The following is a 15,888-nucleotide window of genomic DNA, read 5'->3' on the forward strand; positions in this document are numbered from 1 at the left end:
TTCAAGCTTTTAAGACCCCAGATGCTATATCTTTTGATAGCCGGGCACCATCAGCTTTCTTCACCACATTTGCTTATTCACCCCCTTTGTCTTCAGTGGTTGTGTCGGGAAGGTGAGCATAATAGAATGCCATGAAATTCAAATTTAATTGCCTCCCTGTATTTTATTTGGCAACCCTACCAAATGCAATAAATTCTGATACAGAATTCGTTTATCTGAAGCATGTTAAAATGCAGAAAGTGCAGTGTCAATATTCTAGTCCGTATGTCTGTGCCCGCAAAGCAGTATTGTATAGATATGTGCTCGGTGCGGCTTTCACTGAAGCAGTCAACAAATCTGCTCGATATCGTCTCCATTTGTTGAGTCGATCTACAAAACAAAATAAATACTGGAAGCCTTAAGAGAACTTTGGGTAGCCTCCGTACCTCGTTGTAAGCTATTCTGGGCATTCGTCTAGCATGTGATTCACTCTGAAAACAAAAACAAGGGGATAATTGGTGTTTACTGAGACTAGTGTTTGTCAACTTATACCTAGCTCCCATCAAGACTTGATTCTACATTGAAACTCCCTTCTTCTTACCAAGTCGGGACAAAAGATGAAATCACCCTTTCTAACCAGCACTATAGCAACAAAGAAACTCGATGCCTTTGGAATGTAAATTACTGAGTTTGATATGCAATTAAGAAACTGAGGTTTACCACTGACTTCCTAGAATTTAAGAGTGCCCGATGCGCTCTAAATCCTAATTTAGATATGATAAATCAGCTTCTTTATCTGTATTTTCTGGGGTTTGAAGTGCCTGCATATACTAATAGAAACTATTTGAGTCATTCCAGAGCCACCCCAGCATCTCTTATGTTAGTGAGTTCCGTGTGTGACATTGTACAAGTAAATTACATTCCTTGGTCCCTTTATTGAATCTGCTTTTGTGACCAGGTGCAAGTGTTTTAGCTTCTCTGTACACAGTCGATTATAGCTATGGAGAGCCTGGGGTTGGAGCCAGACAACTTGGTCTTGTAGTCTCCAAAAGAATCCTATTGCATAAGATATACCTTTAAAAATTGACACTAATTCGCACTGTAACTCTGAGCAACATTGGAAACATTTCTAGATCTCAGCTTCCTTAACAAGAGGACAAAGAACATTGAGATGTCATCTTTAAATACTAATATGTGTAAGAATCTATGTTACTACAGGGCAATAGCCTACTCTTTCATTTTTCAGCTTACGCTCTTTGAGCAAAGCATCTTTAAAATGTGTTTCAGATGATGTAGAAAGTTAACAGTCACTTGGGGGAATCAGAGTTAAAGCTACTAAAGCTAAATTCTCTCCTTCGCTGAGCAGGTTTTTATTCAAGATCTCCTTTATCTAACTATCCTTCAGCATATTATCATCCTTAAGTAGGAATACAGTGTCCATCTACTAACGTGCCCAGAGTCATAAGAAGAGAAAAACTGTTAGAGGCATACTAACAAGCCCGGATTTCATCATAGGTTGGTGAGGGTGGAAGGCGGCACTCAAGATTCTCCTCTGCTCCCATAGTTTAGTGTTCGCGACCCTGTTCTGACTCTATAAATGAGTGCATTGAGTGATTGAGTGATTCTCTTCTAATTAATATAAAATGTGAAAATCATGATCTGTGACTTGGACACGAGGTCATAAATGTCAGTGAGATGTGTCTGCCTCTCCTCACTCACTCTGCCAGGAGACAGTGCCCGACAGTGAGCATGGCAGCCAGCAAAAGAAGGAAGCCCCCTAACAGCAGTCATTTGAGTGAGTGGACAGCACACCCTCTAGCCTCAATCAACTCTTTAGAAAAGTTTTGTCCCAAGGAAAATATTGACTGCTGTTTCAGGAACGACTGAGCCAGAATGACCCAAATAAGCTGCTCCCAGTGCCCTGGCTCTCAAAAGCAGCGTAAGGTAATTTGTTATGCAGCAATAGATAAATAATGCAACAATATGGGGATTACTACAGCATACTGTTCTTGCTTAGCAGATATTGGTTTCTCTGAGTAAAGTGTGGAGTAAGCACGATGTGTACCTACACTTTTATAATAAGCTTGAGCAACGACATAAAGAACATAAAATGTTTAGCTCAATTAATCCAACTTACTAGTTCAAATGGAAATTATTAGTTCAAATGGGCTCATAATTCAGCTAAAAAGAATTGGAAGGACTGAAGGCACTCCTTATTTATCAACTATGCTTGGTCACAGTTAACATTTCTGCCTATTTACTCAGGCTTAGCCTAATCAGAGCAGACCACAGATCCACCTCTTAGGTGAATAAGCATTTCTTAAAAACAAAGCTTGCAGGTGTTGACAACTCTTGAAAACACAGTGTGAACAGGTGGATTGGATTCTTTACTTCGTGACAACAAATCTGAGAACTATAGACATTCAATACATTCTATTTTTTCACAGATGAACCACTTACATAGCAATCTTTTCAGGTAGATCGGATGTTTAATCCTGGACTTACAGAGGTAGGTATGCTCCTAGGTCTTTAAAAATATATCGGGTTTAGTCAAGCATAAAAATGGAGATAAAGATAGCCCCGTTCAAATGCCATTAGGTGATAACTGGTGAATAGGTAAAGAAAGCTTCATAAAGTTCATTTTCATGGGGTCTGAGATGTCAGGCCACATCTGAAGCTGGTTATGACTGTCTTGTTGTTGTTGTTGTTATTGTTAAGTGCCATCGAGTTGGTTCTGACGCATAGCAGTCCGACGTACAATAGAGTGAAACACAGACGGCACTGTGGCACAGTCACAATTGTTCTTGCTTGAACCCACTGTGGCAAGCACTGTGTCCATCCATCTTGACAAGGGTCTTCCTTTCTTACTTCTCCTCTATTTTACTGACTTCAAGGACTGATCTCTCCAGGAATCATGAACAAAACATGTGAAACCAAATCTCACAACCTTTGCCTCTAAGGAGCATGCTGTCTGTACTGCTTCCAAGACAGATCTGTTCGTTTGGCAGTCCATGTTACTTCCAGTATTCTTCCAGTATTCTTCCCCAGCAGCATAATTCAAATGGAACAGCTCTTCCCTGGTCTTCTTTATTCACTGTCCAAGGTGACATGCACATGAGGCAACTGAACATACTATGACTTAATCCTCAAAGTAACTTCCTTGCTTTTCAACACTCTAAAGAGGGTTGTGCTGCAGATTGAGTCACTGCAATGCACTTGATCTCCTGACTGCTGCTTCCATGAGTACTGATTGTGGATCCACGCAAGATGAACTCCTTGACAACTCCAATCTTTTTTCAATTTCTTATGATTTTTTACATTATCCTAATCATTTTATTTTGTTTTTTATCATCTTAATTTTTTAATTAAAATTTTTTTGTTCTGTTTTTTAATCGGCTTATTAGGGACTCATACAACTCTTATCACAATCCATACATACATCAGTTGTGTAAAGCACATTTGTACATATGTTGCTCTCATCATTCTCAAAACACTTGCTCTCCCCCTAAGCCCCTGGCATCAGCTCCTCATTTTCCCCTCCCTCCCCGCTTCCCACTCCCTCATGAGCCCTTGATAATTTACAAATAATTATGTTGTCATATCTTGCCCTGTCCGACATCTCCCTTCACCCACTTTTCTGTTGTCCGTCCCCCAGGAGGAGGTCGCACGTAGATCCTTGTAGTCGGTGGGTCCAGTTGTGAGGATTTTTGTTTTCTTTACATTGAGTTGTAACGCACACTAAAGGCTGCAGTCCTTGATGGTTTCTTCACTTTCTGCAAGCAAGGGTGTGTCACCTGCATATTGCCGCAGGTTAAGAAGGTTTCCTCTAACTCTGACACTGCAGTCTTCTTCAGATAAGCCAGCTTCTCTGATTCTTTGCACGGCATACAGATTGAATAAGCTTGGTGAGTGTGTACTACTGACACACACCTTTCCTGATTTTAAACCAGGCAGTATCCCCTTGTTGTGCTCACATATTTGCACCTTGATCCATATAAAGGTTCTACATGAAGGTAATTCAGTTTTTTGGAATTACCATTCTTATCAAAGCTATGCGTAGTTTCTTATGATCCACACTATCACATGCCTTTATACAGGTAGCATCATTCTAGTTTTATCTGCTGTCAGCCAAGACCCATCTGATGTCAGCAATGATATCCCTTGTACATCCTCTCCTGTACCCAGCCTGAACCTCTGGCAGCTCCCTATCAATGTACTGCTGCAATTGTTGTTCGATGATTTTCAATAAAATGTTACTTACATGTGATACGAATCATATTGTTTTATAATTTGAGCATCCTGTCGGGTCAGTTTGGAATGCACAAACCTTTGGAATGAGTACAAATATGTATCTCTTCCAGTCAGTTGGAAAAGTAGGTAACTTCCAAATTTCCTGTGAATGCTTCCAGTGTTTCATTAGCTTGTTGAAATGTTTCTATTGATATTCCATCAATTCCCGGAGCCTTGTTTCTGGGTAATGCTTTCACTGCAGCTTGGATGTCTTCTTTCAGTTCCATTGGTTCTTGCCTTTATGTTACCTCCTTAAATGGTTGAAGGTTGGCTAATTCTCTTTGGTACAGGGACTGTATGTATTTGTAACATCTTTTTTGATGCTTTCCTGCATCACTCAAAATTTTGCCCTTGTAATCTTTCAAGATCACAATTCATGGCTTGAATTTTTCTTGCATTCTTTCAGTTTAAGATACGTAGAGCATATTCTCCAACTTGATTTTCTAACTCTAAGACATTGAACATTTCATTATAATATTTGTCTTTGTGTTCTTGAGCTGTCCTTTGAACTTTTCTGTTCAGCTCTTTGACTTCGTTTCCTCCATGTGCCTTAGCTACGCTACAATTAAGAGCAAGCTTCAGAGTCTCATCTGACGTCAAAGCTTATCTTTTTTTCTTTCTTCTCTTTTTCATGACCTTTTGCTTTCTTCGGGAGTAATGTTCTTGACATCGTCCCGCAGCTCATCAGGTCTTTTGTCATTAGCGCTCAACGAAGCACATTTGTTCTGGAGATATTCTAGTAATTCAGGTAGGGTTCCTGAAGGTAGTGTTTTTGCTCTGCTGGACTTGTTTTAATTTTCTTCAGCTTCATTCTCAACTTACATATGAGCAATTGATGGTCTGTTCCATAGCCAGCCCCTGGATTGGTTTTAGCGGCTGATAGTGAGTTTCTCCATCATCTCTCCCCACAGATGTAATCAATTTGTTTTCTGTTTATTCCATGTAGAGAAGTCTGTGTGTATAGTCTTGAGGTAGTTACTTTATTGTGCCAACCTGGCTGATAAACACATGTGGGGTTAATTGAAGGGCAGAGGGATACATGGCTCAGTGAGCCTCGCTTTTCGAGTTCTCTGGTCTCTTGCTTTGTGATGGTCGGACCAGGGTGAAGCTGCCTTAGCCAGTTCCCTGCTTCAATTGGCAAGGCTCACTTCCTGTGAGACATCCCTGAGGGGAAATTGCATGGACCTACCCTGAGGCAGCCCTGGGTGCTGGAGCAGCTGTGTGGAGACCTCTGCCAGCGCTGAGATGCTTACACTTTCACTGACTCAGCTTTCCTCCTGCAGTTGGCATCACTACGTATGTTTTGTGAGATGGAGGAGGACTTTGTGGATTGGTGTCAGGCATATGGGTTAATTTTGGACTTGTGGGTTTAGGTCGCACTGGATTGGGATGTTTTCTTGATGTGCACTCAACCTTTATATAAAACTCTTTCTTATACATTAGTTTCTGTGGGTTTGTTTCTCTAAAGTACCAAGACTAACACAAATCTCCATTTGTGTTGTTTATAAAAAGGTATTTGTTTTGAAAAAGCCATTGGTCTTGCAAAATTCTATCATATTATCTCCAGCTTAATTTCTATCACAAGAGAATATTTTTCTATTTTTTCTTCCTCTTTGTTTCCAACATTTGCATTCCAATTGCCATTGCATCATGGTTGCATGTTTGATCAATTGCAGACTGGAGACATTGGTAGAATTCTTTAATTAGTTTTAATAGTTTGTGCATAATTTTGAATACTAGTTGTATTGGTTAGATTTTCTTGAATGTGAATAGATATAATCCTATCACAGACAGCATTGTACCTCAAGATAGACCTTGAAATATCATTTTTGACAATGAATGCAAAGCCGTTCCCAGCATAGAAAATCGTACGATTTTCTGATACAAAATGGCCAAACCTGTCCATTTCAGTCACTAATACCTACAATATCCATCTTTATGGGTTGCATTTCATTTTTAACAACTTCTAATCTTCCTTGATTAATATTTCATACATTTCAAGTTCTGATTATTAGGCAATTTTTGCAGCTGTTTCTTCTTACCTTAAGTTGTGCCCCATCAACAAGTGAAGACCCCCAAAGCAATGCTCCCACAGGCTTTACTCCATCCAAGCCATCACGATCAGCTCTACTTTGGGGGCCCCTCAGACACATTGCTAGCGTCCTCTGAACTGAAGGGTGCATCTTCTGACCATCTCCATCCATGTTCTCTTGTGTTCATTAGCACTTCAGCATCTGATCGTGTTTCCATGAAATGCAAACATTGGGTTTTCACCGGCTTCTTCCTCTGACATTGGCAGCTGATTCCATCCTTGTGGTCTCTTCTGAGTCTGGAAGCTCTGCTGAATGATGCTCATTTCGGGGCGACCCTGCAGACATTTGAAATACCAGTGACATGGCTTCCATCATCGCAGCACCACACAAGACACAACAGTGTGACCAACTACAGACCAGCGGTGGTCTGACTACCTGTATAGTACAAAGTACCAGAACATAAACATATCGGAAAGGAAACAGGATATCTTAAGAGAAGTTCCCAAGAGTGAGAAAGATCTAAGAGACAAGAAAAGCAAGCCCCAAACCGCTGCCAGCAAGGCCATTTCGACTCGTAGCCACCCTATTTAGGATTCCAGAGACGGCCAATATGGTGCAGATAGCCTAAACATTCTCCTGAGGAGAGAAGCTGATAGGTTTGAATGGCTGCCCTTTGGGTTCGGAGTTCTGTGCTTGCCTGCATTGCCAGTGAGACTCCTGGGATCCTACGAAAGCCAGGTGGCAGGGAAGGCCATGGTTTTGAGTACAAGGTGGGACTTTCATTCTTATGTGCCTCTAAGCCATCTCTTACTAGAATACACTTTGGGATTCGATGGATAGCATAGTAAATAGAATATGAAACAACTCTCTAAGAAGGCTTTCAAATATTAGGACACTGTCTTGATATATTTTAGTGCAGTAGAGGACTAAAAAAAATGAGGTCATTTTCTTAAAAAATATTAAAAATTGACCTGAAATGGTTAACACCAAGAAAGTTTCGAGCATATGGGTGGCATAGTGGTCAGGGTTCCAAAAATGTCCTGTAGCATAGACAGTCTATGCTAGCACAATGAATTTGACTTTGTGGCATATTCTTTGAATGGTGATGTCCGGGGGGCAGCTCCGCTGAGTAAAAGTGAACTATTTTTTGAGCAAATATCAAACAACATCTGAGAATTCCTACCAGCATTTTGGAAGTGGTCTCCTCGTATAATGGAGACAAAAGCCAGTGAATTAAATTCAAAATTATTAACATTACTGTAACTATAAAAATAGTCACATACTGGTAAGACTTTAGAAGAATCAGTTTTCAACAGATAGCCTAAAGAAAAGAAATTGAAAAGGGGTGGGGGTAAGATAAAAGACTGCTTTCTTGAAATGGGGATCGATTGGCACATCTTAAGAAGTCCTAACCGTGCTAAGGGAAATAGAGTATGACTGCACAGACCAAGTGCAAGCATTTCATATTGTGACTTAATATGACCAGCTACAAGAACGCCATATGTATTTGTTAATGCTGCTGTCCCGTATTATCCCACACTTCATCATTTCAGAATTCTACACAGGTCTAAAGTTAGTTTCACTGGGATAAAATCCTGTGTTGACAAGCCTGACTTCTTTCTCAGATCCCTAAAGTTGCCTCACATCTCATCTTTTCCCCCTTCTAGAAGACCTGGGTTACATGTTGTATCATTAGCTGCCAGGCCTGGAGTTCAAACCTACCAACGGCTCCAGTGAGAAAAGACAAGGCTGTCGTCTCTACATACAATAAGATGATTAGGAACCCGAAGAGGCAGTTCTGCTCTGCCCATTAGCAACCCTTTGAGTTGGAATGTACTTGATGGCAGTGGATTTGATCTGGGTTTGGGGTCGGGACTCCATGGTTCTGCCATTACTCGGCTTTCAGCTCCTTGTCCTCTTCAGAACCAGCACGCTCACATTTCTTTTCTCATTGTGACCTTCGCTTCATGCCTTATAGCTTCATTTTCTAACTCTAAACTTTTTATAAGGACTAGGCACTCCTGTGATAAAAATTAGGGTCCATTCATACAATCTAGGATGATCTCCTCATCTCAACCTCCATAATTCATAAGGACATCTGCAAAGGCCCTTTTACCGTGGAGAGGAGCACATTCACACGTTCCAGGGATTCGAACACAGAAGCCTCTGGAGGCCAGTGTTCTGCCTGCCACCTGTATTTACAAGAATCATGAATCTATGCCACATCATAGATTCTTTCCTCTTGCACGTATTTCCCCATCTCAGAGTGTACCATTTCACAAAATCTTGTTTTATCTTTTTTTGTCTTCAAAGCTTGGGTTTTCACAGCAAGTATTTTATATCAACCCAGGGTAAGTTCCCATATTTGGATTCATGTTACACAGGGAAAGATATGGATGTAAATTCCCTCCACCTGGAGAGTATTGTGTTAGATAAAGCGTTTGCGATTGCCTTTTGTATGGCAGACACATACTTAGCACCAAGGATAAACGACAGAAGGACCAAGTCCGCTCAGTCTTCTGGGGTACTATTAGGTGAGAGTGCCGAGGAAGGAAGCTAAAGGCCTAATGAAGGTGATTGTCACGAAAATATTAAAACCCAAATAAAAGCTAATTGTCAGAGAGTCAACTCTGAGACAAACCACTCTATGTGAGGGAATGTCAATGCAGTCTCCAAAACTGGAGTATTTATGGAAACTGATTGCCACATCTTGGCCCCTGACAGGGGCAGCTTCATGCTTTAATCACTGAGCCATTCGGGCTCCTTATAATAACAACACAACTATGTGACATCATTTAAATGGTGGGTTCTAAGTTTTCCATGTGTTATCATTTATGTAGGAGAAAAGATAAGAAACATAATTTTTTCTCTAAAATTATCAATCTTGATATTTTATAAGTGTTAATTATACAGCTTTATATCTAAAATCAATTCAGTGTCCTGGAATTTTCCAGATCCTTTGAAAATTTGTTGTATTAGTAATAAACATGATATCTAAAGAATTTTATATCAATTAGCACACACTCATTCTTCTCTTTATATACAGAGAGTACTAAAAAGTTAAAGGAGATGATAATCCTACAAATTGGAAGACCACACCTCCTTAGAAGAGTTTAATTATTTTGCTCTGAAAAGACTGTTACCTTTAATTTACTGAAAAATTATTACAAGTCTCTGCTATGCAGTAAATTATGTGCCCTAAAAAGATACATTGCAAGTTCTAATATCTGGTACATGTGAAGGAGAACGTGTATGTCAATAAGATCATTGAAGAGGCTAGCAGTTAAATCAACATGAGATCATGCCCAACAGAGTGGGTTGGAATCCACTGTGAGCATTGTCCATATATCAAAAGCTCCACAGGGAGACAGGGGGAGACAGCTACGTGATGGCAGAGTCAGGCTACCAAGAATCAATGACCGTACCGGAAGCTGAGGAAGACTGATATGGATCTTCCTCTACAGGCTTTCGAGAGAGCATGTTCTTGATAACTCTGAATTCACAGCACATCTCAAGAGCTAAGCCTTTTTAAAAAAAAATTTTTGGCCATTTACTGCCTCTCAGTTTGGACACTTTCTTACTGCTGCCTTAGCAAACTAATACAAGCAAGCTTAAAAATATTCATGGACAAATAGAATTAAAGGGTAATGGATGTTTGTCATGAATTTTCTGACATCTCTTCAGATAGTTTCTACCCTAAAAATAAGATTTCAATAAACCCTGATCTTGCGATAAGAATCATGGAATTTAGCCCGTCCTATAAGCTAGTGATTATGATCTTAGACAAGTGACCTCTGGGTATGACTTTGTTTACTGGAAAACTCAGAATTCGTACAAAATTATGTCTTCCTGATCTATGCTTATTATCTTATTCCTTACTGTTTAATATCTAATGTTATGTTGACAACGCCAAGTAAGATATCCCTTTAAAGGCTAAACTGAGCTAATTTTATCTCAGTGATTTATAAGGGTTCATTTGTTGTTTTTTGGTTTAAAATAAAGGATAATATTATTGAAGTAGTAAATGCCCCAGTGCCATCGATTTGAACTCATAGCTGCACGACTCCTGCAGGTAAAGCCACGTTTCAAACTTTTCTTTAGTGCTTTCCCTTTCCAATGGGGTTTCTCTGTATCACCGCTGCTCTCTGAATATAACGACATCATCATCATTAATTATAATTACTTCTAATCTTCCGATCGGTGATTATTTTCCCTTCTTCATTCCTACATCTTTGAATTTTCTTTTCTTTTTCTAAATCAGCTAAAAAGCTTAAATTAACCTTTCTATTTACTGCGTCTTTGAAATTGATAATAGCCTTGCTATTGCACAATCACTGCAAGCCCAGTTTTCTGAGACACATGCATATGTATAAAGCTCAAGAACGTAAAGGAAATTGAGAGGATGATCCCACTGCTCAAAACTCAGCTAGCACCACAACTTCTGATAAAGCGCATATATACTTGCAGAGTTTTTATATCCCACTCCCACCCCAACAGAGTTATATAAAAAGAATCTTCTCTTTAATAATCCGGTCCTGCTTCATGATCTCCTTTCAAAGGACTGCATCCTAATCTGCTAACACTAAAGTAACTACATAACAGTACTGCGGGTGAGAATCTGTCCAATTACACATTTTCACAGCCTACTATTAAGTTTCAAGTAATTGCTCAATTCTTGCATAACATGAGCTATTAACATAGCTTATCATGTTGTGTGCCAGTATTGGATTTCCATCTGAGGGGTTATTTAATAATGGCATCGAAATAAAAAATGAAATCTCTAGACCTTGAGCAATATCACTGCTTTTACATGCTCTGCAGTCTGTAATAGGCTATTAGATGAAAGACAGTAATGTATTCTGGAAGAGCAGGCCCATTGGCAATGAGTAAAGGGCATGATTTTATTCTTGCTTCACAAAGAATGATGTCTGTATCTTTCTGAAATGAATTCGAATCTTCAAAGGCTTCCAGAATGATATCTTTTTACAACCGGCATATCGTTCTAGTTCCACACAATGTCTTAAGAAGGAGAATCAGAAATATTCTAGACTATATAGAAAGAGGCCAAGAAACACAGATGTTTTAACATGTTGAAACGCCTAGACCTGCTCAGGTGATATCGCCATCATTTACATGTCTAATGAAGAACAAGGAAGAACAAGAACATTTTTTAATAGCATGTAAGATTTACTGTATATATTTTAAGGTTTTCATCTCATAAAACAAATATTCACAATACAAATGTTTTACATTTTTACCTTTTGTCTTTTACAAGAAATATGTGCATATTTCTAATTTTACAAACTGTTAACATTACGACAATGTTCATAAAAATTATTTTCTACTATGTTTTAAATGCTTCAAAATGAATACATGAGTAATTCCTAAAGGAGCTAGGGGGGGTGTGTCTTTGCTTGCTCTAAGGTGAACTATGATCTCAAATGCAGTGACAATGTAACATTTTCAGCATCTCCAGGACCAGAGCCATAAAAACCAATGCTTAAATTCTATGGTTGCCTTCATCTGGAAGCTTCTCTCAAAAAAAAAAAAAAAAAAAGGAGAAAAGAAGATTTTGAGTTTATTTAAAATCCTGATATCATCTTTAGTTACTATAGTGAAACTGGCAATTTTTCAGGAGCTAATTATGGCATGAGGTTCCTGTTTGCACTGATCATTTAAAGGATACATATTTAAGGCACATTTCAAAAAATATCCATTGCACGGAGTTGATTCTGGCTCAAGGGCTCCATAGAGATTTCTTGGATATAATTGTACTGAAAGACAATCACCCGGCCTTTCTTCTACAACACAGCTTTGTGCATTCTTACCGCCAACTTTTGGGTAGTAGTTGGACACAAAATATTGTGTCATCTGAGAACTAAACTTAAAAATATAACTTGAAATATTGGGGGGGGGGTAGTAGTTTTCCCTTTCTACTTACAGGTTAAAAAGATTTTGAATGTGATACTCTCCTTTGATTTTCAAAATCACTGTGGTTCTAAAAGATTAAATGTCACTATAGCCCTAGTTGTGCAGTGGTTTAAACATTGTGCTGCTAACCACAGGCCAGCGATTCAAACCCACCAGGTTGTCCTGGGAGATATTTTCAGCCTCAAAACCCCTAAAGAGTAATTCTACTCTGTGCTGGAGGGTCCCTGTGAGTCAGGAGTTATTCAACGGTAGTGGATTTGGTTTGAATTAAATAATGTTTATTCATTTTGGCTGCCTTTAACACTTTGGAACATCTCAAAAAATATCAAGCAGTCAGTGTTTTTCACTGGATTTGAAGAGGACACATAAATTTAAAAGGAAAAGGATTTTTCTTCTGATTTGAAGATAGATCACTGGGGCCATTTGAACACATTCCGTAAGTCTGATGAGAACTAAACTTCATTAAACCACAGAAATGGGTCCCATTGTGTACATTATTTGGAAACAATCAATGTCACTTTTAGCAAGGCATCACAAAGACTGCAAAATAAGAAAATAAAATGACTAAGAAGAGAAGATCTATCTGAATTTTAAAAGGAAAACTAAGCACCGGGTTGCCCGTGTATCAAAGCAACAAGGAGTTTTAGCAAAATGATAGAGACAATTACTTTGTTTCTATGCAAAACTTGGAATGAGTCACTTTGTAAATGTAGTCAGCTCCATTAACACCAATAACTAAAAAATTGGACTATATATAGCCAGTAATATTTTTTTATTCTTTATGTTGTACTTTGTAAGTGTTGCATATATTATAGATGCTAGGCCAGAGCAAGAAGCGCCCTGGTGAGCTGGTTCCTGCCAGATCAGCAGCTCAAAACTGCAAGCCATTCTGAAGGAGAAAGACAAATCTTTCTACTCCCATAAAGAGTTACAGTCTGGTAAACCCACAAACGCAGCTCATGTCCTATGAGATCACTGTGAGTTGGAATCAACTCTATGACTGTGAGATTGATTTTTGTTTTAGAGGGCATAACAAAAGGGATTTTATTTTTAAAGAATCATGGAAATGAAGATCTACGTGTATTCTTTCAAGTTTTGGCTTAGAGCCGGGGTCTCCCAGAGTTAATGAAATAGGACTTGTTCTAAGACATTGTGTTTACGTGCAGCTACAAACCAAAAACCCACTGCTATGGAGTCTTTTTTAACAGAACTACTCCATTGAGTTTCTAAAACTATATTTATAGAAGCACACGACTAAGTCTTTCTCTCATGAGAGGATTGATGGGTTTGAACCACTGATTTTCTAGTTGGCAGCCAAATCCTTTAAACACTGACCTGCCAGGGCTTCTGTAAAAAGGTGCAGAAATATTGATTTCCCTTTCCAATTTCAAAGTTCTTATTCAACCACAAAAGGGTATTATTAGCACAGCCAGTTAAGTTGTTCTGAAGGCTAATTTAAAGTAAAAAGGATCAGCATGGAAATGTATGTGTGTGTGTGTGTGTGCACAAACACACACACACATTTTTTTAACATTCCCATTGTGATAGTTAAAGATCTCTGCCAACTTGGTTGAGCTGAGATTCTCAGTTGCTTGACAGTTACATTTCAGTAATCCCTCAAGATGAGAGCTGATGAAACAGAATGAACGCCATGGTAAGAGGGCCATGAGCTGCCAATCAGTTGAAAGGTGCGCCCTGTCTTCAGTAAGCGGACGCTGTGGAAACGCTTGCTTGCTTTTTGGTGTGTCCGAATCTTGCATCTGGCTGGTCCTCAGGTATTTCCCTCTTTGGACTTGAGCCAATATCCTGCCCAATTTTCTAATGCTTCTTGGGGTCATCAGCAGCATGCCGCCTTAGCTGCTGGTTTTGAATCTGTATTAAAAAATTGCTGTCTGACCTGTAAATCTTTTTTTTTTTATCATTTTATTGGGGGCTCATACAACTCGTATCACAATCGATACATACATAAATTGTGTAAAGCACATTTGTACATCCATTGCCCTCATCATTCTCAAAACACTTGCTCTCCACTAAGCCCCTGGCATCAGTTCCTCATTTTGCCCCTCTCCCTCCCTAGTCCCCCCTCCCTCATGAACTCTTGATAATGTATAAATTGTTATTATTTTGTCATATCTTACACTGTCCGACGTCTCCCTTCACCCACTTTTCTGCTGTCCGTTCCCCAGGGAGGAGGTTATATGCAGATTGCTGTAATCGGTTCCCCCTTTCCACTCCACCCTCCTCTACCCTCCTGGTAAACCTTGATGTCATCAGTAGCTGTCGCTCTGTGAGTCAGGGGAAATCACTAATCCAAAATCTGACCACAGACTTGGAACACGTCTGCCTCTACAAGTGCATAAGTCATTTCCATAATATAAAACTCTCCTAATATACACCTATATAAGCTTCGCTGGTTCCATTTTCTAGAGAACCCAGCCTAAGGCACAATATATAGATTGTATGTTACAGAGTTGTTGTTATATAGACAGTTGTTGTTGTTAGGTGCCAATGAGTCGGTTCTGACTCCTAGTGACCCCATGTAAAAATAATGAAGTACTGCCACATCCTGTGCTGTTCCCGCGATGGATGGTTAAGCCCATCATCGCATCTACTGTGTTAATCCATCTATTGATGGCTTTCCTCTTTTTCAGTGCCCTGCTGTGTACCTAGTATGCTGTGCTCCTTCGGGGACTGGTCTCTCCTGACAGGGTGTCCAAAGACTGTGAGACAAGCTCCCACCATCGCTGCCTCTGAGGAGCGTTATGGGCTCTGTCTTTCCAGACAGATGTGTCTGCTCTCTTTAGAGAACACTGGTACTTCCAATCGTCTTCATTAAGACCATAATTCAAATGCATCACTTCTTCTGTGGCCTTCCTTATCCAATCCAATTTTGCAACCATCCAACTTTCACATGCACATGATCAAATTGGAAACATTGTGGTTTAGGCCAGCCACACCTTAGTGCTGAAAGTAACAATCTTGCTTTTTCAATTCTCTAAAGAGATCTTGTGAAGCATACTTACCCAATGCAACACATCTTTTGATCTCTTGACTGCTGCTGCCTTGAGTATTTCTTGTGTATCCAAGCAAGGCGAACTCCTTGAGAACTTCCATCTTTTCTCCACTTATCTTGATGTGATCTATATCGGTACAGTTGAAAAGATTTGCGCTTTATTTGTATTAAGTTGTAATCTATAGTGAGGTTGCAGTCCTTGATCTTCATCAGCAAGTGCTTCAATTCCTCCTCACTAGTAAGGTTGGTATCATCTGTGTATCACAGTTTGGTAATTAACCTTCTTCCATTCCTGATGCCACATTCTTCTTTCGATAATCCAGTTTCTCTGATGATTTGCTCAGCATACAGCCTGAACAAGGATGGTGAGATCTGAAAATATATATGCGAGAGATATTTCAAGCCCAAGCCAAATGTGACTGCCATGTAGTTCTATGCAACTCACATAAAAACGTGGGCTTTTCAAATCTTGACAGGAATAGGCAGCCTCACCTTATTCCCAGTAAGCAACTGGTGGATTTGAATATCTGAACTTGCAGTTAGTAGTCTGACAGCAACACCAGGACTTGCTCATTGTCTATCATCTATCTATCTATCTATCTATCTATCTATCTATCTATCTATCTATCTATCTATCATCTA

Source organism: Echinops telfairi, unplaced genomic scaffold (genome assembly GCF_000313985.2).
Source record: "Echinops telfairi isolate 266 unplaced genomic scaffold, ASM31398v2 ScPeMD7_6;HRSCAF=24_0, whole genome shotgun sequence".
Taxonomy (NCBI): domain Eukaryota; kingdom Metazoa; phylum Chordata; class Mammalia; order Afrosoricida; family Tenrecidae; genus Echinops; species Echinops telfairi.